The sequence below is a fragment of the Anser anser genome, assembly GCF_964211835.1.
Source record: "Anser anser genome assembly, chromosome: Z".
NCBI classification, from domain to species: domain Eukaryota; kingdom Metazoa; phylum Chordata; class Aves; order Anseriformes; family Anatidae; genus Anser; species Anser anser.
Genome location: NC_139723.1, coordinates 2,726,334 through 2,748,610, shown reverse-complemented (window position 1 = coordinate 2,748,610; position 22,277 = coordinate 2,726,334). Strand labels below are relative to the sequence as shown.

Here is a 22,277-nt window from a genome sequence, read left to right as displayed (position 1 = left end):
AGAGAAACAAACATTTCTGGGACAAGGGTGGAAAAGTAACCAGAGAAGTCACTGCAAGTTTGGCTACTAGGGATGCTCCCAAACCTGCTCATATCTCTTGCTCCCACAGCAGAATTACCAAATCACTTTGGTGGATAAGGATCTGCTGTCTGCAGCGTAACTTCATGAAATTCCGGTACTGGACACATTTAATCAGTTGCATGCGCTTACACATAGATTAATAAAGAAGGGTAGATGAACAGACAGGTTATAAATTAACTGAAAAGTTTGTAAATTTCTCATGTCACTGGGATATAAGAAGGGAGATTCATCCCTGCTGTCCACCTGGATGCAGGACTTAAAGCAGACAGGTCACTGTTTTTGGGTGAAAACAGGGGGAAAATGTCCTTTCTCTGCAGTCCCACAGCTTTGCTTCAGGGGACAACCTGCAGGAAGCGTATGAGTGTTACAATGCTGTTCTGTCAAAATACACAAGTCCTACATCCACTGCAGCTGGGCATATCTAACTGTACATACAATAAAATCTCCCTCACTTCTTTCAAGCAAAAGGAAAAAAAAAGATTTTTTTTTCTTCCTTAGGAAAATGCAGGGAAGCACGTGTTTCGGGTAGATAAAGATTTAGACAACTGTGAAGTGTAAAAGGTTGTACCTAAAATTTGTATGTTCTGACCTAAAATCCATATTTTTTTAAAAAACTTTTCCCTCAGATTGTTCATTATAGTACTTCCTTCAACAAAATTAGTAAATGTCATGCCAGTCAATAGATGATCTGAAAGCAAATGAGAAAGTCCATTTCTTCTCTTAAGTTTGAGTGGGATTGTTTGATATTTTGCTGTTTTTTTGTTGAGATGGAGTTTGACTTTGTTGGTTTCAAGTGAGGGATATCATCTGCACTATTAACAAGCCCCGCTCACATAGACTCCTCTTAAGCAAAGGCAGGTCATGGTTCTGCTGTTGCTTATTTTATGAGAAGCTTGTTAATGGTTTTATTCATCATGCACTTCAGGCCACAGGACAAATGCATGCTTGTTTATATGAAAAGTCAATCTCTGTCTACAATATCTTGAATTTCACACACACACACTAGAAATCTACATAAATCTAGCCTCACTAAAATAAATAAATAAATATATGTTAATTTTGGAAGTAACTCAAGAATTTCAAGTTTAGTTTCTTCATTCACCTAATTCTACAAGACAAACTCATCCACAGCACAGATCTACTCACTTTTTAGGGACTGTGCTGTAGATGAAACCAGCCCACATGCAGCGCTGTCCAAGTGCAGAAAGAGCTAGAATTGCACCTGCCCTTAACCAGGCTGCAAAAGTAAGGGTAATGCTCTCTCAGCATGCCAAAACTTACTACTTTAATCAGAATAAAGACCTACGTACTCCTTATGGCTTTATTCATTAGTGAGGGATTATTCTTTCCATCTGTGGGTCTCGTCTCTTTAATTAAATGTAGGTGAGTTTTGCTTCTTAGGTAAGTTGCTCAGACTTGCAAAATGTTTATTTGGTTTCTCAGATTTGTATTCCCCCAACTTCAAACTTGCTCCGTGAAAATAATGGACGTAGATCTAAAATGGAATAAGTAATTGCTTGATAGCTTCTTGCTCGCTCTTTAAAGTGCTGTGCAGCTGCTGATGTATGTTTGTGCTGGCATCGCAGAGTGGAGCCCTGGGAATAGGGAATCTGATTTCAGAGAAACAAGAGCCAGCTTCAAAGAAGTGAACAACTCTCCCCAGCTGATAGAACTTTTACTGAAGGAAAACAACAACGAAGTAAGAAACACACCAGCAATATCTCCTGTTACTCCTCTGCAATCCTTTTCAAAACTTTCTTTTCGTTTATCTGATTATGCACTTCCGTTTCTAAACTCTCCCTTGTGGTGTTTTTACCTTTTCTGTTAGTTTAGGTGTTTGACTGTAGGTTTCAGTGTGAGAGCACATTACTTCAAAGCATATTATATTGGTTATTAAAGGGGGGAGGGGAACCAATCCTGTAATTGCAATATATCCTTGGAGGTCTCTGCAGAATGGGAAACCAATTTGAGGTCTATTAGATAACTTTGTTTTTTAATACAGATTAAAAAGACATTATCCTCTAATAATAAGCTAGTCTGGAGTTTTTGTTCATGGATGCTATGGTATTTAAATATGAGAGCCGATCTAGTTTGATCATATTTATCCAGGAATTAGCTGGTTGAAAAAAAAACACTTTGGTCACTAAAGTATATGTTCAGCATTTCATGAAAAGGTTGGAAAATGCAGGGTGCAAGAGACTATCTTGAAAACACTGCATGCTTTAGAATTTACTTCTGCCAACAAAAAATAAGAATTAAAAAAAAAAAAAGAGGAAAAGAAACAGTGTTAGAAGACCCAGTCCTCCTTCCATTTCATCTAACACCAGTTTGGCAGTTAACTTTCAGGAGAGTAAGTACTGACTCACAAATTTGTAGAGCTAGCCACTCCTATGGTGCAGATTTCTGAACTGAACAAAATCAATATTCCTGTACTGGTTTTGCTGTTCTGCTTTACACCAGCCAAATAACTATTTATGAGAAGACCTCCCAGAGCATGTTATTGACGTACGAAAACATCTTTGCCTTTCGCTTGTGGAAGATTTTTCTTTTTTCTCTTAACTTTCCAAGCACAGTTTCCTGACACTAATAGGTTGGGATATTTCCGTGGGAAGGCTCTGTGAATGTTGTTCCTTGAACAGGGAGAGAACAACACTGGTTTGTTTAGTTATTCTGAGTGTATGATGGATGAAATGTCAGAAATAATTCTACAGGCTGCTGATGTCTAATCCCAGAGGACAAATGCCTGCATTTGAAATCCCACTGCAGGTTTAATTTGCCCAAATGAATCCCCATTACAACACCTTTTGTTACTTTTGCAAAGAGCAATAAAGTAATGCTGACAAATTGTAAACCAAGAGCAAAGTGACTCTGGAATTATTAAATATCACTCACGACTAAATTTAGCTGGTAAATTTGAATTGGTAGAAAGAGCTTTAACTAAGAAATACTTTCTCTAATCCCCACCACTTGAGATATTGAACATCTCTTGACTGCAAAAGCTTTGGCAATACCTGAGGGCCAAAGGACACTCAGGCACCCAGTTGATGCTAAACTCATCTTGGTGTTCATGCAGGTCAAGAGATGATTTCTCTGAATTTGAGGATATGAGACAGTGGCTCTGGCAGCAAGGTGAGACTTTCTAGGCTTTCACAGTATTAAAACAACTTGTTCAGCACAACCCTGGAAACTAGGTGTTCTTCTCACCCTGACTGAATTGGAAGGGATAGATGGCTCACTGCTCAGGGGACCAGCACAAAAAAAAAAAAAAAAAAAATTGTAAATTCAAATGCAATTCTGATTCTACATTCGGCAATGTAGAATCTACCACAAGCAGTAAATAACTATTGTCTTTACATAATCTAAGAGTTAGTCTTTCTTTAACTTTTATGCCCTTCTACAAACTAAAACCAGTTATAAAACCTTGGCAGTTATTTTAAGATATGGCCATCTTATTTATTTCTTACTAACTGAGTGTGGAAAATGGAAGAAGAAGGACCCTGTAGATGACAACAGCCCTAATTTTCAGAAGTACTTCCTGATTTTTCAAGCACCATCTTGCACTGTACTACACTGGGTGGAAAAAGAGCAGTTTAACCTCAGTCTGCATGAAACGCACACGTGGAGAATTTGGTACATGTTTCTTTCATTGCATTATTGGAACAGAACTGCTTTATACAGACCATTCCTGTGAGCTTGTTCTTCTTCCAAGAAAGACTACACTGAAAGCTGGAAATCAGACCCTCACTGTTGTGGGTTGCCTGCTATTGAAATGGTTCCATTGGGCTTCTCCCTCCCTTTGTTTACCAAGGCTGAATTTCACTCACAGGGTAAGAACAATAGTTTTAAACGTACATGAGTATCATATAAGTTTGTAAGTTCACTGTTCTCTGTAAGTAATATAGGCTGCTTCCATGTAAGAGCAGCATTATAGAAGTGTGTACTATATTTTAGCTGTCAAGTTGTTGTTTTTGGAGGCAGGTGAGTGTTGGCTGTAGGGATCATGTGTAAAGTTCCTGGATGAAGAGAGGTTATCCACAAGATCCTTGACTAGACAGAAGTTGGTACACGGGATTTACTTGGTATTAAGAGGCAAGCTATGTTATAAAAGAATTTGAGATCACTGTAGCTTATGGGTATTTTCATTGTGCATATAGATGTCTAATCCCCTTTGAATCCTACTAATCTCTTGGCCTAAGTTATACCTAATAGCAATGAGTTCACCAGGTTAATTACTGCTTTTGTTTAAAAAAAAAAAAAAAAGTAAGAAAAGAAAATGCCTACTTTTATTAGATTTTTTTCCATTCTGCTTCACTAAACTTTGTGTTCTTGAGTGGATAAACAGAAGAACCTGTTTTACCTTCTTGGTATGATTTATTATCTCGAACAATGATACTATATCCCTTCTCACACATCTCTGTCAATTGCACAGTCCTAATCTCTTCACTTTTCATTCACACGAAAATGTGTGCATTTCCTACCTTTTTGCGAGGCAAAGTCGAGGTAGAGAGTTGATTTGAGACTTCAGGTTATCAGAAGGTGATGGACCTGCCCTACTGTGCCTCCCCACTCCATGCTCACATGAAAGAGTCTTTAAATAAAAGACAGAAACAATTCTGGGAGCAGAGAGTAAAGCCAAGAGGATGCCCAGAGCCCTGGAGCCACACTTCCTTTCATCTCTAGTCACTGGCCCCGCAAATCCTCAATTCTCTTCTTGACCACAGTTATTTCGCCACAGAGTGGGAAACGTGGGCTTGCATTCCCCGAGGCAGAAGGGGAAAAGGGACCCATGTGTCCCTTTGGCTGTCTGACTGTGCTGATAATATGGCTATTGCACTGCGAGGAGGTGGCGGGCACAACCACTGTCCACTTCCTCTTCCAGAAGTATTTTAACAGAAAACAGTGATCCCTTCTAAGTTCCTTGGGAAACAAAGAGAAAGGGGTATAAAACCTACACACGTAAGACTGCAGGGCTGCCAAGTGAGTGGGTGCCTCTGCATGGTGCTCTAAACCCAGCTGGAGGTGCCAGGTAGGGAGCACAGGCTGCTCCTTCAATCCCAATTCCTTTGGGATTGCACACTGAGGGCCAGCCTTGGAGACAGCTCCTTGGTGTCTTCAGACATTAGCATCCTAGGGGCTGAACCAACTCCTGGACGTTCCTCTCTCTCCTTGCTGGCAGTAGAGGCAGTCTAGGCTGCCAAACATTTAAAAGGATGAAATCAGGTAAAATCCCGCTTAGATGACTCTGCAGGTTCTTAGGCAGTCGAGACAGTCAGAGCCTCCAAATCAGATTTTGGTCCCTAACAAGGAAATGCAGAGCTGACTTTCTGCTTTTATATTATTATCTTAACGCAATTTGGGTGCCACCAGCGTGGTTTTTAATCTGAGCATTTTCTGCTTGCACTGGAGCCACTGCAGTTATCTTTGCCTTACCATGTTGCACCTTAGCAGGAAATAAGACATATTTGTTGCCCTTATGTAGACTTCAGCTATAACTATTTGTGATGCTAAACATTAAGGCATATGTTTTGTTAGAGTTATGGCTTCTCACTAATACAGGTCCTATTACCTCATTCCCTGCTCCTTATGTCATCGGCCATGATAGCAATTTTGCTAAAAACATACGGTGGAGCAGCAGGAAGCTTTCATAGGATATCAAAACACCACCACAATCAGCATGGTAAAGTTTTTCTGGTGATGGCTATCAACCAGCGTTTCTCATGAAACAAAGTTTTTTTACAAATCGTCTCCCTGACAAGCATAACCCTACACGCACTAAGTTAATTTGGATGACTGTTTTGTTTTGTTTTGCTGAGTTCCCATTCTCTTTTCCAGTTTCATTTATGAGTTTAATTGTAATCGATGCAAATCACAGTAGTGGGAAGGTCTGTATCCTCACCTGGCTGGCAGGACCAGGACCGAAGTACAGTCTAACTACTGTCTGGAGGAAATGTGTTGTGACGTTCAAGGAATAGGTTTACCTTTGCTCTTGCTATGGATACTGCAGGCTGGGTGAGGTGGGCAAGGCTGGAGGCTGCAGACTGCTCCTCTTGGTCAGTCCTAAGGCATGCTGGTCTTAGGGTCCGTGTAATAATCTGTGAACCGAATGGTCTCTTGCTCTGCTTGAAAAGCAAAACACAAGTTTGTTGTTCAGTGAAGACACTGTTGATCATAAGCTCAGTGTTTACACATTAAACATCTCCACTGCCCCTCTTTTCCTCCAGTGACTCCTTTTCCACAAGGTGGAACACTCCTTTCATAGCAATGACTGTTGGTAAGACAAGTTAGAAGAAAAGATGTGAGGAAATAAGTGTTAGACAGTTTGTTCTCAGTTTGCCATGGTGTATAAACTCCCACAGCTCCCATGTCTTCAAAGTCCCTTGCAAATGCTAAATAGCTATCACCCTCATCTGAGGACTGTCTCAAGTGCACAGCCAGAAGTGTGCCAGAGCCAGAACAGCAACTTGTGGAACACCTGAATCCCACTTTGCGCTCAGATCATCATGCTTTCATGAAAGTATGTTAAAAACATCACTAACATTTTAATTTAACAAGCTCCATCACTTTCCAATGGTGCAATGCCCATGAATTACAGCATTAATACTGCAACTATTACTTGCAAGGTTTACAAGCACATTATCTTTATTTTTCTCGTAATTACCCACAAATCTCAACTATCTCAGAAAATATAATTAACCGCAGAGTACTTCTTAATGGGACATGTGTGCCAGAGATGAAAATGATTCTATAGCAGCAGAGAGCTGTACTTTTCATGAAGAAGACCATGACTGCAAATTAATCCTTTGAGAATCCCAACATAATGTCCAAATCCAGCAGAACAAATCCCATGTGGCTGACAAGTGTTATGTCAGAGACATCAACCCTGACAACTGCTAGGGACCCTTTCTGCTGCTGACCACAAAGGACCAAATTGGTGAGGGAGCCTGCGGGCAGTTACAAGGTGGAAGAACCCCCTGCCCTTGGGTTCACCCACGGCTCCAGCCCTTAGGAAGCACCACTTAGCTCCAAGGGAGTGTAATTGCAGCCTTTAGGATACCAGAAGGATCTGGAAAATCAACATACACCACACAGTTACCCTGCTGAAGGCACAGGCTGAGCCGACCCAAAAACTGGAGTCCATTGCTTTTGTGCTTTGACTCTGATGTATTTCATTCCTTTGCACTAAAAAATGAACTAAAAAGAGATGCTAATTTTTATGATGCTAAGCATTTCTTTCACTTTCTTTCATTATATACATCATGTCCTACCACTCAATACAAGTGCGACATACGCTGTTAGGTGGGTCCATTAATTACAGTATCTCACTAGACCTTTAAAATGAAAGCTACTGCCTCTGGTGGTTTAGGTGGAACAGAGATATATAACCTCCTAAAATATCTGCAGTAGCCCCAAGTTAACAGCCAGTATTTTTTAATCCTTTTAGTTATATTAATACCCACTCCCCCCCTCATTTTTTTTCTGGAATGGAGTTTGCCAATATAATTTGCAATTATTACTTTGCGTAATAAATTCATCATTTTGAGCTCCCGACTCTGAAAAGCAAATCACCCTGAATATATTATCCGTGGGAAATGAATTCGTTTGTGTGTTTCGCCCAGATATATACAGAATATTCCTCCTCCTGGGGTGGCAGGGAAGGGTGGGATAGATTTTAATAAGACAGAAGAAGAATCGAGACAGTTTTTGCAATAAAGCCCTGCCTAAGCCAAGCTCTCACGGCAACAAATCCCCTGGCAGGAGGCCCACCAGCGGACCGCGTCCAAGACTTCAGCCTGAGCGGCAGCCAGGGGCTGCATGGAGCAAGCCCAGTGAGCCTTATCACCTCTCCCCTCCAGCCCCTCCAAGCCCCGTGGGTGGGCACCGTGTCCTCTCCACGGGATCCCCGGCTTGCCCCAACCCCCAGCCCCCTGCCCCAGCCCACAGCCAGTGTCCTGATGGAGCCGGGGCTTCTTCGTCAACCTGGCGGGTTAATTTCAGTAGCTGCGCTTTCCTTTATTCTTCCTGAGGTTTAAAACTGCGCCAGCAGCTGCGTGCACATTCTTTCCCTTATTAGTTCAGTTCCCAGGCTGGCATTTTTGTCTCTGCTATAATTTTCATTTAAGCTAACAACTTACTTGCTGGGCTGCTCGTTTGAGTCAATAGTCATGAGGGTTTGCCGAGAACGCTAGCCAGGAGGCAATTGCTTGATGTTGTTTTGTCACTGTTGTTGTTTCAGAAAATAAATAAATAATAATAATAATAATAATAATAATAATAATAATTAGAAACAGTGAGTCAGTGCTGGTGCTCTTGTTGTCATATATCATTTCTTTCATGTTAACATGAAACCGCACAATGGCTTTTACTGCATATCAACGTATTCTGCAGGTTGTATCCTGCACCGATTATTTCCGTGTTATTTCATTTACTTGACTGCTGTTGTGTGGATTGAAAATTGGTGAAGAATTTGACCTTTATAGCTTTATGAGCATTTCACAATGAGGGTTAGAAACCCTACTTCTGATCTAATACGATTGCTTAGTAAACATTCATATTCGGGCTTGTAATCTGACTTGGTAAAATTATTCATGTGTGTCTTTTCTTCCCATCAATACTTTGGCACAGCAACTGGGCAGATCAGGGTACAACAGTAGGATCCTGAGTTGCACATAATGTTCATCTGGCTTTGTGCAGACCGACGACTGCACGCGAATACAGTATTCAGTATGTGCATGAGGAAATATTTTTATTAGATTTCTTTTTATAAGGCACAATGGACTATGGTTGCTTTCTCTTTCCTTTCCTTTCCTTTCCTTTCCTTTCCTTTCCTTTCCTTTCCTTTCCTTTCCTTTCCTTTCCTTTCCTTTCCTTTCCTTTCCTTTCCTTTCCTTTCCTTTCCTTTCCTTTCCTTTCCTTTCCTTTCCTTTCCTTTCCTTTCCTTTCCTTTCCTTTCCTTTCCTTTTTCTTTTTTTTTCTTTTCCGTAAGAAATAAGACTGCCACTTCCATATGTGATATTAAAAAGCTACGTCCCCTATATCTTTTACTTCTGTAGTCAATGCTGAGATCTCAGCCAAGGGCACAGCCTAGGCATTTACATGTCAAGATGAAAATAATCCATTTTGATCCTCTACAGAAAATGTGGTAATAGTGGAAGAAGCTCAGAAAACATTACCCATCTCTCTGTGCCATGGGAGTCTTGAGGGAATAACATTCCAGAGAGGGGTGTGATGCTGCAGTGCAGCACTGCCTCAAATGCTGGGAAGAGCACAAAGAAGAACTCAGACACAACAGAAGTCATCTTGACAAAAATTGGATCTATGCTGATGGGGAGAAAAAAAAAAAAAGAGAGAGAAAAAAAGACTGCTAGAATAAAGGCTGGCTTCATCCCATTTAGTGATAGCACCTACCTGAGGTAGGTGTATTTGAGATGTCTGTGTTAAGGGTGTTTTGGCCATAGGCTCCTAGTTACTTACTGGGCAGAGAGAGGACCCAGAGGTATTTATTAACTGTAGGAGGGATGAATTAAAACCAAGACATATTGGACAGATACTGAACAGACCAATTTATATGTAGATTTGCAGCTGAGTATGCACTGCTCTGTTTTGGCCATCAGATCTCTGCTTTTAGAAAACATTATGTAGCTGGAGCCGGTCTGGCTGAGGAACATGCTGCCCAAGCCACGCAGTGTGTGCCCATACACCAGCACACCCTTGTGTGTTCTGGGGACAGAAATGTTTCTCCGTCCAGAAAGCCTACAGAGAGGGAGAGGGAACACAGCTGCTGATTTCCACAGCTGAAGGTCAATACCTGCTCTAGACTCAGGTTTTCAGAGCCACAGACACAAGCAGATGTGTGTAACTTAAAAATGCTCATAGGTTATGAGGTCCAAGTTACAGAACTGAGTAAGAAAAACAGGAAAAAGAAAAAAAAAAAAGAGAGAGAGAAAAAAAGGTATCAAGTAAACTCAAGCCTCATTTTGTACTGCCTTGTTGTCTCCTTGGACCATTGGCCTTTCCATCTGAGGCCCTACGATGCTTGCACATCTGTAAACATCAACAATCCTGATTTTAAACTTGGCCTTTTGAGTGTCTATAAAGTGCTGGAGGAAGTGCTCCCACACAGCTCACTCCCACGTAAACATTCAGCATGTAATGCAGTGTACTCCTTCCCTGTTCTCAGGTCCTGAGGAAGTAAAAAGTCCAGCTGGACTGGGGAAAAAAATGGAAAAGCATGTAATGTGAAATAAAAATTGTGGAAGATAATGTGCAAGAAATCCACAGGCTTAGTATGAAATATGTTAGAGACTGATTTTAAAATAGAAGAGTGTTTGTGTGTATTAATGGAGTAACAATACTGATGGACATATTTGTGGATTTACGTTTCATGTTACAATTTGGTTGTTATCCTCCTTCATCTTAAATGTACTCTTTATTTATTACTAGGGCCTTCAGAACAAGCGTACCCAATCTATAGGACTGAAATATGGGAGCCAGGAAAATTACTGTCTGTCTCTCTTTTTGAGTTTGTTAATCCTCAAGGATTCCTCCTACCAAAGTCCCATTTCTTTCCCTGTTCTTCTCCAGAGCAGAACTGCTTCCTCCGCTCACCTGAGAATTATCCAGGGTCCTCAGAGTTAAGATTGAGATCTTTTCTGCAGCAAAATCCTATTTAAATCTCCTGGATATTTGGTAGGAGGCAAAGACTCAGAAACTGCAAAAATAATATGTGCTAAAATTTGCGGAAGGAATAAAATTAATGCATATGCCATGGCACTACCCTGTACTACTTCCCATCTGGGAGGAAAGAAATAGGCATTTCAGCTTAATAATATGCATGGTTCTCCCATTAGATTCCAGAATCTCTTAATGTAGATACACATCATTTTCTGGATATCAACAAACCACTTGAAGTATTATTTATACTCAAGGCTAGAATGATTGCCATGAGAATAATTGTGTAAAGGCTGGAATAGGAAAACAAAATTAACATTGCTGAATGGTATTCAGGCCTCAGTGATTTGGCAAACTTAGCAAAGATCACATGTCAGTTAAATGACAGATATGAGCCGTTGCAAAAAATATAGTGGTATTTCTTGAAAATATCTGATAGAGTAAAGGTTAATGTTATTAACATTCTGCTTGGTATGTAGTTGGTGTGAATGCAATATGTTCTTTGTGAGTTCTGTTTTCAAATATCAATGATATTTGATTTTTTTATTAATAGTGTGTAAGGATGTATTGATTTTTTTTCTTTGTAAAAATAATTAAAGCTGTTGAGATTGGAAGAAAAAGATCTAAACAGATTAAATCTCAGCCTACATAACTGAGCCTACAAACTAATGCTTCCATCACTCATCACAGTATTTTATTCTTCTTGGCTAAAATCATTTTATGTTTTTCTCTCCAGGGTTTAAGAGCTGCTTTCTCCCATCCGACCTCTCCTCAACCTCCTCAATTTGGATGTCATAGATCCCTCTTTGTACCCTGAATCAGTACAAAACTTGTGAAACCAGTAAATGTTCCCAAGGAAGAGGAAATGTGTACCATCCACCCTGTATCAATGGTTCGTGGGCTGATTCATTCTGCTTTTTTCTAAGGTTGTCATGTAGACTGCTTTAATTGTTAAATGACGCTTGTGTAACTGTAGGGAACTCATGTGCAAGTGATACACATGTGGTAATGTCTCTGACAGTATTGCTGTGGGTTAAGCTGTCTTTGTCCATCTTTTAAAAAAGGGTACCCAGCCTCATTCAGCCTTTCCTGATAGCTCTGTACTTTGTATTTCACTCGCTTTCATGTCTGCCCTCTCCTCAGTCTCAGATTTACAGGCACAGGTTTGCTCTCATGTCCCCATGGGAGAGCTGTAAAGGGTGCTGTGATTTCCATAATTACCAATGACTACAGAAATTCCTCCAATATGTGAATGTCTCCAGTTACTCATGCAGAGTTTAAGGAACACAAGTAAAAATATCTTCCCTGGCTCTTCCAAGTATCTTTGAGCTGTGTCTCTGTTGCAAGAGGTGGGAAGGTAGAACACCTCATGTAAAGCCCTCTGTGTGGTGAGGAGAAAGAGGATGGCCACCAAGAGAGTGGCCAGCAGAAAACCTACAATGAATCAATCCCCAACAAGCATTTCATAACAATAGGAGAAATAACCTAGCAAAAATCATGCTGTGATACAACTAGTGAATTTCAAACAAATGTAGGGGCATGGGAATGAAGACTGGAAGGCCCCATACTCAACTTCCTGACCCAAATGCATCAAAACCTTTGGTGTCAGTACTGCTCAACTCATCATTTTGGAAAAAAAAGTGTCAAGCTGCAGAACACAGGCATGCTGGAGATTCATCAAGAGACAAAATACTGTCGTGGGGATTAACACTTGAGCAGGCTTTTCCATGTCCCTTCGTGCTGCACACCTTCCCCTGATGATGAGCAGTGTGCAGCCTGTTGACCCATAACAAGCACTTCTCTCCTTTCATGTTTAACCATACTACTCAGGGTGCCATTGCACATGATTTCCATGAAAGACAGGCAGATGGCACAAGAGTAAGTGAATATTCTATTTGAACCATTAGTTCAGTTTTTGACCTGCCACCTCTTCTGTTCCAACCAACCTCTTAATCCACTTGATTTTAAAATTACGCTGGCTTTGATTTTACCCCTTGCTCACCCTTTAAATCTCATTTCTTATCCCCTAACTCAATTAATACAGCTTAGTTAAATTTGTTACAAACATCTTTTTTGGGATTATCCTCTAATCATAATTTTAAAATGAATGGAATATTCAATAATCTGCACTCATGATGTAATCAGAAATAATAATAAAAAAAATCCTATGAAAGCTATTTAATAATATTCTAAACTACTCAGCATTTAATTAAGGCTATTAGAAGATTAGAACTGAGATAGAAAGATGAATAAGGAATAAATCTGACGTCTTTACCCATTGTTTCTAAAATGAATGACCACATTAAGGTCTTCTGAAAAATAATATGGTAATACTTTTTTTCTCCCACAAGATCCTGCTTTAGAAACATGCTTTTGTGCTTGTGAGGGGAAGGGGAGGGGATTAAAGTCTTTGAAATTGCTCTATAAATACCGCGGGCCCGCTGAGTATCAGCCTGTCTCTTCACCAGAGCCAAAACAAGGACCCAAACGCTGGGGTTGTCTCCCTAACCAGAAGAAAAACCCTCTCCTCTCTGCAAAACTGGGAATGGCGTGGAGGTTTTTGCACAGGACCCAGATGCACTGCTCCAGCATGGGTACCAGGGGATGTTATGCACCCTTCCTTCACCCCGTCCTGCATCTTGCATCCCCCAGCCATTTCTCCTCATTTTCTTGGCTAACCGGGACAAGAGCGCCAAGCCGCCATGCTCAGGAATGCCAAGCCAGCAGTTGTGGCTACATCTGACGTGCAGATGCGAGGCGTAAAGGCTTTCTGTAGTGGTTTTCAGCTTGGACACTCACACAGATTTCAAGCAGCCTTGATCTGGTCTTCTTTTATTTTTATTCTGTTTTTTTATTTTGTTTCCCTGTAGCCATTCAAAGGTGAAATGCTCCTCGCGCTAAACCTATTCTAGAGGGATTTGAGATCTGATTGTGCATTTGTTCTACAAATAACTCCCACCCCAGCCTGCCAATCATTCCACTTGCATAATTTCCACAAAAGCCTGAGGGAGTTTTTCTGCAAAAGGACTTGAGGGTCAAGCACACTTTAGAAGAGATTCATTTTACTTTTTTCAAAGTAAACTTAAACAGCTTTAAAACTTGTCCACATTCCCAAGCCCAGATCAGAGCCAGTCACAAAAGAGCAAATTGTAGTCCACTGTGTATGTGTCTGAGGCTCGTTGTCCACCAGGACAAGGACCACTTGCTGCCCTTAGTGGCAGCACCGAATTTTCGCTGAGGTCAACACGCACTGACTGAGGGTGTGAGACCCTTACAATAATTTCAGCAAAGTCAAACACTCCAAAGCTATGTCATCACAGCAGATTGCACTCTGAGAATAGCAGGAAGGAATTACATTGCACATTGTTAAAATGTTAGCAACCACATTTCATTTTTGAAAAGGCAATTTATTTGTCCTGAAATAAAGAGTTGATTATATCTCTTATTACTGTTACAAGAACTTGATATATCACAAAGTGGAAGAGTTACAACATGTACCAACTCTCAACCAGGAAAAATGAACCTGATTCATAATTCACTTTGAGAATGTCTAGTTAGTCAATCAAGTGATTTGTAATCATAAAGGCTGCCAGGAATTGAATGAATAATGGACCGTAATAAAATCCTCGGATTTTCTAGTATTCTTATTTCATTATGTGACTTTTATTGCTATTTCTGATAGTTGTCTCTCTTTCGGCAGAACAAATTAAACTATTCATATTTACTGGAAGAAATATATTTGACTGTTTAATGCACATAATGAATACACAAACGGAGTGACCACTGCATGTAACAAATGACTGTCAGACTTTTCTCCACAGAAGCTAAGTCTTTTAGGATGTGAAGCTTGGATAGAAAGGGTCCTTAACTCCACAGCCCACCACCACCACCCCTGTTTTTCCCCTTGAAAGGATTTTTGGAGTAATCAATCTGAGCATATATTTTATTGTTACAGTACATTTTCTCGAGTTGTTTTATAACTATGGAAATGACATAATTCATATAGCTTGGCATCTGCTAAAGAGCAACTGCTTTACCCTTTTTCTTCAGCTGAGAAGCATCTTACAATATATGATTATCTATTAAGACGTGACCTCCAACTCTGTATTTTTACCAGTAATCTAGTACAAATGGGTAGATAGCTCTAGACAGAGCTGGAAATGAGAAAAAACGACTCTAAAATCTGAAATTGTGCAGAAGTTGCAGCTTAATATGTGCTAATTACATGCAAAAGTGCAGATTTTTTTTAATATTAAGTTTCTTTTTTCAGACTTTTGCTGCAAAACAAAATTTTTAAACCACACAGCTAGCACTAAACAGAAATTCCCTTGCTTGCATATCTCTCTCATATATGGTTTCTCATTCAAATTTTAACTCATTTTTCACTATAGCACCTATTGTTACCTTATAGTATCCTATGCTTTCGACATCCTGACAAATGAATCAGTGTTGTGATTTTATTCTCAACATTTTCCCCTATCTACAGAGTAGGTCAATTAGCAGATTTTTGCCTCTTGTTTTCATTTACATTTATGCTGTTTTAATTTTCTTTTACGTGGTATGGGGTAGTATGTACGATAGGGAAGATACAGGTGTCAAGCAATAAAACTAATTTTAGAATATATTTCTACAAGAGCATTGTTGATATTTTAGACAGGATTTTAAGCATTTTGCTGGCCCTCTATCTGCAATCCACATGTGAGGTCCAGACTTTCCCATTTAAAGCAACATTTTTTAATTCATTTCTCCACACAGTTTCACCTCATAGTGGAGTACAACCAGTCTGGGACTAGAATGTGACAATGGGAAAACAGCTATTTTGGGAGGCTTCGGATCAGGCTCCCAAATAAACCCGAAATTAGAAAAACAGGATGTAGTTAGCCAAACTGGAACATAGCCAGGACACTGCTCCTACTGTTACAGGCATCCTCCTGCTATTTCATAATGATCGCAAGGGATCACTGCTTGCATTTTACACCTTCTCTAAAGCTGTTGTTATTTCAAAGGGACAATATCAAGTCAAATGTAAACTACAATTGAAGCGTAACCAGTTGCAAAGCTCACGTCCTGCAACATCTTTTTATTGCCAGTGAAAACACAGCATTCCGAACTTAAATCTATGGAAATATTCCTGGCCCAGACAGGGTGCCATTGTGTCGGTGAATGAGAAAGGAAATTTGAAAACCGAAATGAAAAAAGTGATGAGATAATTTTATCTGTGTTAACTAGGATGAAGTAAATGATGAAAAGTGTAATAAAATATTGAAATACTTTTGACTTTACTATTCAAATGCTAGGGAAAATCCACCATCACCAGAAAAAAAAAATACTCAAAAGACAAAACAGTTGGTTTTGATTGAGAAGTATCATAGTTAATTTTTAATATTATTATCCCTGCTACTGTCAATTCAAAAGTGGGCATGGAATGCACAAAAAATAAAATGCACAAGGTCAAAATGTAGCTTTAGTCCATTATGCAGTATTTACTGCATTTATGTCCAGAACTTTCTCCAACTAAAGCCACTGTCAATGTCTAGCTGAAGGGGCACCATAGGCATCTGTCAACAAAGTTCATGTTGAGCTCTGTGGGAAAGGATATCCAGCAGGGGCCATTTTCCAGTCTCCAGCTCGTGCAGAAATCTTGTGGCTGTCACGTTAAAAATCAGCAGATTTTAGGATGAGACTTCTGTACCTCCCTCCCACAGCCACACTCTCCAGTAAAACTCATACATGGTTTACTAGAGACAGTCTTCCTGGTATTCTGAAAAGCTGCTTAGAGACAGAGACACAGTTCTTTAAGGAGGTTTAGCACGGTGCAAACTGAAAGAAATGGCTGGTGCAGCTAATTTTAATAACTATGTAAAGCACTGGAGTTATGTTGGATCCCACCATTTTTAATGCATTGCCTGTGATCATAGTAATGAGGCACTTGCAGAGTAAGCCATGTACTTTTAATTTTTTACTCACTCAGGAAAAATGAAGTATCAATACAGTGATGGCTGTACAACCTAGAAAAACAAGAAATCCCTGCTAATTCATTTGGTGGTTTCATTCATGCCCTTTGTGGACAAGGAGAAATTTGTTATTCATTAAACACTGAGTTCTAACTAAACAAATAAATTTAATTATGCTATACTTTCCATGTTTTTGCAAACTACAGGACTTTGATCTTCGGTATAAGAACACATACAACAGGGAGATGAATTTTACTGCTGCTGGTATAAAAGCCCCATAATAGCAGAGGTTAATGGGTGGGCAAGAGACCATACTTCCTTTCTAAATACTGCCGAGGAGTCTGTAAGCATTAACCTCTTGAATGCCATTTCATACATTAAGCAACCTCGAATTTCTAGGTGAATTAAAAACAAATAAATTCCTTGGAAAGTTGTAATTAAACCTCAGTAGACTTTCGAGACACCCACAGCACACCAGCTGCTGCTTATCTTTGTCTGCTTTGATTAAAATATCAAATTCATTGCTGGGAGAACACGTTTCTGGGGAAGTAACCATGCCCGGTTTTGGGGGCTGTCTCTGCGCCACAACAAACCAATTTTTTATTTTTTTTCCAACTCTTCATATGGCCATTTGAACTTAGTTTCTCAGAGGTGAGCCAACAGCAATGGGGCTGAGGCTCCCCTAAGGATCTCGGACCTTGGGAGCTGAGGTCTCTGCCACTGGCATGTACCCGGCCGCTCCCTGCCTGCCCACATGTACAGCAGTAAACACATAGCCCTCGGAAATGAAAAAAAGCTACTCCCTGCTCTTGAATATACCAAAAATAAACTGTGTCAGAGGTCTGACTGAATGTTTACCTTTTCAGTCAGGATCCTCTCCTTAATACTATCCAGAAGTTGGGCCCAGCGCCTAGTAATTGTCTTATACAAAGTATATAAGGAGACGGATCCGGGCTTAGCAAGGCGTGACTCCCCACTGTGCCCATCAGAGAGGAAGAATTTGTTTCTTTTCCCCTGGGTTTATTTTTCCCCATACCTGTAGATTTGGGCCGGCCACAGCCAATATTTGCATCTTCCACAATACCAGGGTCTCAGCACTGCAGCAGCTCAGAGCAAAGCCCGAGATTCTAGCAATGTGTCAGGAAGGACTAATAAATGCAGCCAAAATCTGTTGTTTTAACCTGACTGGAAGACTGGGATATAAAACAGCTTCTTTTCCCTGTGTCTTGCTTCTGTTATTAATGTGAACTTGAAGTGATGGAAAATATTTCAGGAGTGCTGTAACACAGCATTTTGATGTTTCCCTGTTTAAAGAGCTGATGAAATTTATATATTCCTCTGAAACATCCTCCTGCCAAATTGGCATTTTCTTTGGAAACTGTTCTGGTGGATAATTCCCGACCAGTTCACAGTTTGATGGGTTCCCACTATGATGTCTCTCGCTCTGCACCACGACAGATGTCACTGCTCCTGGTGCATCACCTTCCCATGTTGGGCAGTGGATCTCTAGCACCAGACTGCTCCAGTATGAGTTTCTGGGTCAGATATCTCCAGACACCTCCACACCAGGCAGCCTTCATTCACGCAGGACCACAAACCCCTCCTGCCCTGCGGTGGGTGCACAGGTCATGGCCAGGTTCAGCTCAGCTGCTGAGCTTTCCAGCTTACCCTGGTCCAGTTGTCTGGACCTGGACTCATGGATTTGGGATACCACCACATGCCTGCCCTTGCAATTACCCAGCAGGAGCTGGTTTTCTGCCATTTAATGGGCAGTAGGTTTGGACATTGCAAGCTGTGGTCCAGCTGCTCTCTCTGCCTGGAGGGATTGGGCTCCACATTGCCCTCTCCCTCTTTGCCCAAGCTCAAATCAGGTAAGCACGCATGTTTTCTCATGCTCTCAGAGTGATTTGTGTCTGGGTCCAGCCTACACAGCTTCAGCCTGAGTATGTAACTTACTGCAGACACACCAAGCACCCTAGACACCCAAAACCTTGCCCAAAGGACCTTTCTCTCCAGCTCCAGATGAAGCCCAGAGGGATAATTAACCAAAGTTTAATATTTTTGGTAGCGTACCTCTCTCTTTTCTTCCTACGGGGTGCTTGGGAGCCCACAGCACAGTCATTTCCCCTAGCATCAGGGGCTGGGAGGCTCGATGTTTGACATCCAAATATTTGTGCAGATCTAACTCCAAGAAACCATTAACATTTAATAAACAAGTTTCAGCAATAAGCATTTATTTTCATTTATGTAACTTAAATAAGTCTCTTTTCAGAAAGGCATTGAACTCCCTGGTACATCTGTGGAATTCCTGTGCTATGAGAGCAGTTGGACTAACACGAAAACAGGGTGTGACCAGAGTCAAGCCCCGTGTTTGCACCTAGTCCAGCGAGCCCTAGGAAACAATCAACCTGTGTTTTCACAGCATAAAATTTTCCTTTTTTATTGGGAAGAGGGCTTGGAAAACATACTATTCACCCACATTTCTTCTTTCTCGTGGATAAGAGGATAAGGATGGAAAATGCTGGAGACAAGTCTCTTCCAAGTGACTGTCCTGGTTTCAGTTAGGATAGAGTTAATTTTCCTCCTAGTAGCTGGTAGGGTGCTATATTTTGGATTAGGATGAGAAGAGCGCTGATAACATGCTGATGTTTTAATTGTTGCAGAGCAGTGCTTACACTAAGCCAGGGACTTTTCAGCTTCTCGCTCTGTCCTGCCAGCGAGCAGGCTGGGGGTGCAGCAAGAGCTGGGAGGGGACAGACCCAGGACAGCTGACCCAAACTGGCCAAAGGGGTATTCCATACCATCTGATGGCATGCTAAACAATATATAGGAGTGGCTACCTGGGGGGGGGGGGGGGGGGGGGGGGGCTGCTCAGGGATAGGCTGGACATCAGTCAGCAGGTGGTGAGCAATTGCATTGTGCATCACTTGTTTCGTACACATTAGTAGTAGTAGTACTGTTATTATTATTATTATTATTATTATCCTGTCTTAATAAACTGTCTTTATCTCAACTCACAGGCTTCACTTTCCCTTTTCTCTCCCCCATCCCAGAGAGGGAGGGGGGAGGGTGGGCGAACGGCTGCGTGGTGTTTAGCTGCCGGCCGGGTTAAACCACAACAGTGACCTAAGTGGGAACGGATACGCTGCTGTTGTACCACCGGTGAGAACCCTGCCGGGGCCAAAACCTCACATGGGCAGTCTCAAACCCAGCATGGCATGGGTCTGTGCTTTGCCCAGAGATGAGCTGATCCCAGGGTTGCAGCTGGTGGTTGTGTGTGGTCCGCATCCGGCAGGACCTTGGGGTGAATCACGCAGCTTTCGGCTCATCTGCACCTCGGGCTCCATAAATGGGAACCGAGTTTTTAGAAGTGCACCTTAGCAGAGCACAAATGGCTTTTTCCAGCTCCAGTCTGTTTTGCTCCCTGGTGGGGAGCACTTCTTCACACAAACTTCTCCTGATCGATAGAGTGACAGCCCTAATGTATAGTTAGTGTATGTGTGAGGGTCATACAGCTGTCCCTTCAGTAGACATTAATCCTACATCCAGAACTATGCGAGAGGTTAATGTTTGCTAATCTAACAGACTCTGTTTCTCTCCAGTCCTGCAGGGATGAAAGGATGTGAGCTTCACTTAAGCTTTTCAAGTTTGGTCTGTGATGGATTCTGCCTGTTTTATTGCAAACGGGAGGGAAGGGGGTGGACATCTGTCTCTGCTCTTAACTGAGGCTTTCCAAGCCAAGAATATTGTTACCATTTTTTGCCAAGAGCAAAACTTTCCTTGGTGCCTAGCAAAGGTGCAGAAGGATTCCCTTTGCCTAAGCTTGGAGAGGATTGGAAGGGGCGGAGGGGGTGAGGGCATTTGCTCCCAAGCAAGACGAGCCCTGTGTTCAGAGCCAAACCTCCCTGGGGCTTGGCTATCAGAGCAGGAAAAACATGTACTGCTGCATTTGTGCATTTCCTTTCTAGGTGGCCTGACAGTGACACACCATCAGGATCCGGGATGCCAGGCAGAGCCAGACTGTGCTGTGGCGGAGCAGGGGGACCCTGTTATTCCAGAGGCACCTCTGGAGGGAAGCTCTCAGCATTCCCCAGGACACCAGCTCTCCCTCCGGTCTTACTGCAGGCTAACCCACACCACATCATTTCCCCACACAATGTAGTGATTTCTAGGGATTTCCAGAAACGCACCCACAACTCTCTTTATGACTTTATGACTCCCATTATAATTCCTTCCAAAACTGCACTAGGTGGAGAAAGGAAAAGTTAGACTTTGCACACCGCAGAGGGACCTCATGCGAGTAAATACAAGAATATTCCTCAGGCAGGGCGAGGGGTATTTTCTGGCACTACATCAAGGAAATCATGCTGTGACCCAAGCACGGGTATTTGGATTCAACCCGAAATTACAGTAAATTAAAATAGGAAGTAGCAGGCTAACATCCTCCTGGAGAGCAGGAAATAAATATATATATATATATATATATAAAGGGCTGTAACTTCCAAATTTCTGGAAGGACATCAGCACATGACAACACTACTTTTCACCACGGGACTAATTACCTCCAAAGTTTAACGTGGGAAGCCTAAATCAATGCAATTTTAGCGCGGCGTGGGGCAAGCCAATGGATCAGCACAGCTGACCCGTGTCCGCGCAGGGCGAGGAGGGGCAGAAAAAGGGTAAGGGGCGCGGTGCCCTGTGCTTCCCTGGCCGCCCCACCCCCCACCCCCCTCCCCCGGCCTCTCCGCAGTCTGTGGGGGAAAGGAGCCGGCTGCTGCCCCCCGATGTGCCGAGGCCTGAATTCCCGACTGGATGGGACGCAGAGGAATTGGGGAGAGCCCGGCCCCCAAAACTCGCACCAGACGGGGGGCTCCGGGACATGGCACAAACCTCGGTCCCTCCCCGACTGGCCGGCAATAGGCGGCCCCGGGATTTTGAGAAAGAAAAGGACTGTGAACTTTTCTCCGTCCTTCTGCGACTTCCACCCCTGCTGCTGGGCACGAACAAAACGTCTCGCCGCGACTGTCAAATGCCCGTCGTTCGCATGCAGCCGCCTGTGGAAATCGCTGTTGGAGCTAGCAGCCCCCTCCGAAGGACCCCGCAACCCCTTTTATAAAAGGGGGAAAGGGAGAACGAGGGAAGGTGGACTCGGCTTCAGAATCGGTGATTTTACAGCACAACAAGGGGAAAAAAAAAAAAAAAAAAACTTCTTTATGGCTTTCCTGGGACTTCAGGATTTTGTGTTTCTATTTTTACAAGAATGGGCTGATTTGTCTTAGGCTATTACTGTCTATTACTGCTGGAAGTCCCGGGGAAAGGTGGGAAGCAGAGAATTCTGGCAATCTGCCTAAAGAGAAATCAATGAAACAAATTAATCCTTCGCAGGCTGCAATGACACAGTAATCCATCATTCAGAGCTGCTTTTATACACCAAATCAGAGAGCAGAGGAAAGAGCCCTGGGGGACATCACAGACAACAACTTACAGCAACACTGGGAAAATACTAAGGAATCAGTTTATTTAAAGAGGATAGATTTCAGTTGATTGCCTATTTCGTTTTACAGAGGTTTTTCT

General features: G+C 41.9%; 1 protein-coding gene across 4 annotated transcripts in view; it reads right to left on the bottom strand.

Moving 5' to 3' along the window:
* The window catches only part of LOC310890289 (uncharacterized protein), a gene marked incomplete at its 5' end in the record, with an annotated part of 67,643 nt that overhangs the window by 29,824 nt on the left and 15,542 nt on the right, over window positions 1–22,277 (bottom strand). For 3 of the 4 annotated variants that reach the window (XM_083819124.1, XM_083819125.1, XM_083819123.1), the window contains one exon: window positions 6,060–6,197. Of the gene's footprint in view, window positions 1–6,059; window positions 6,201–22,277 lie in introns of all 4 variants that reach the window. The other variant, XR_014577158.1, reaches the window with a different exon arrangement.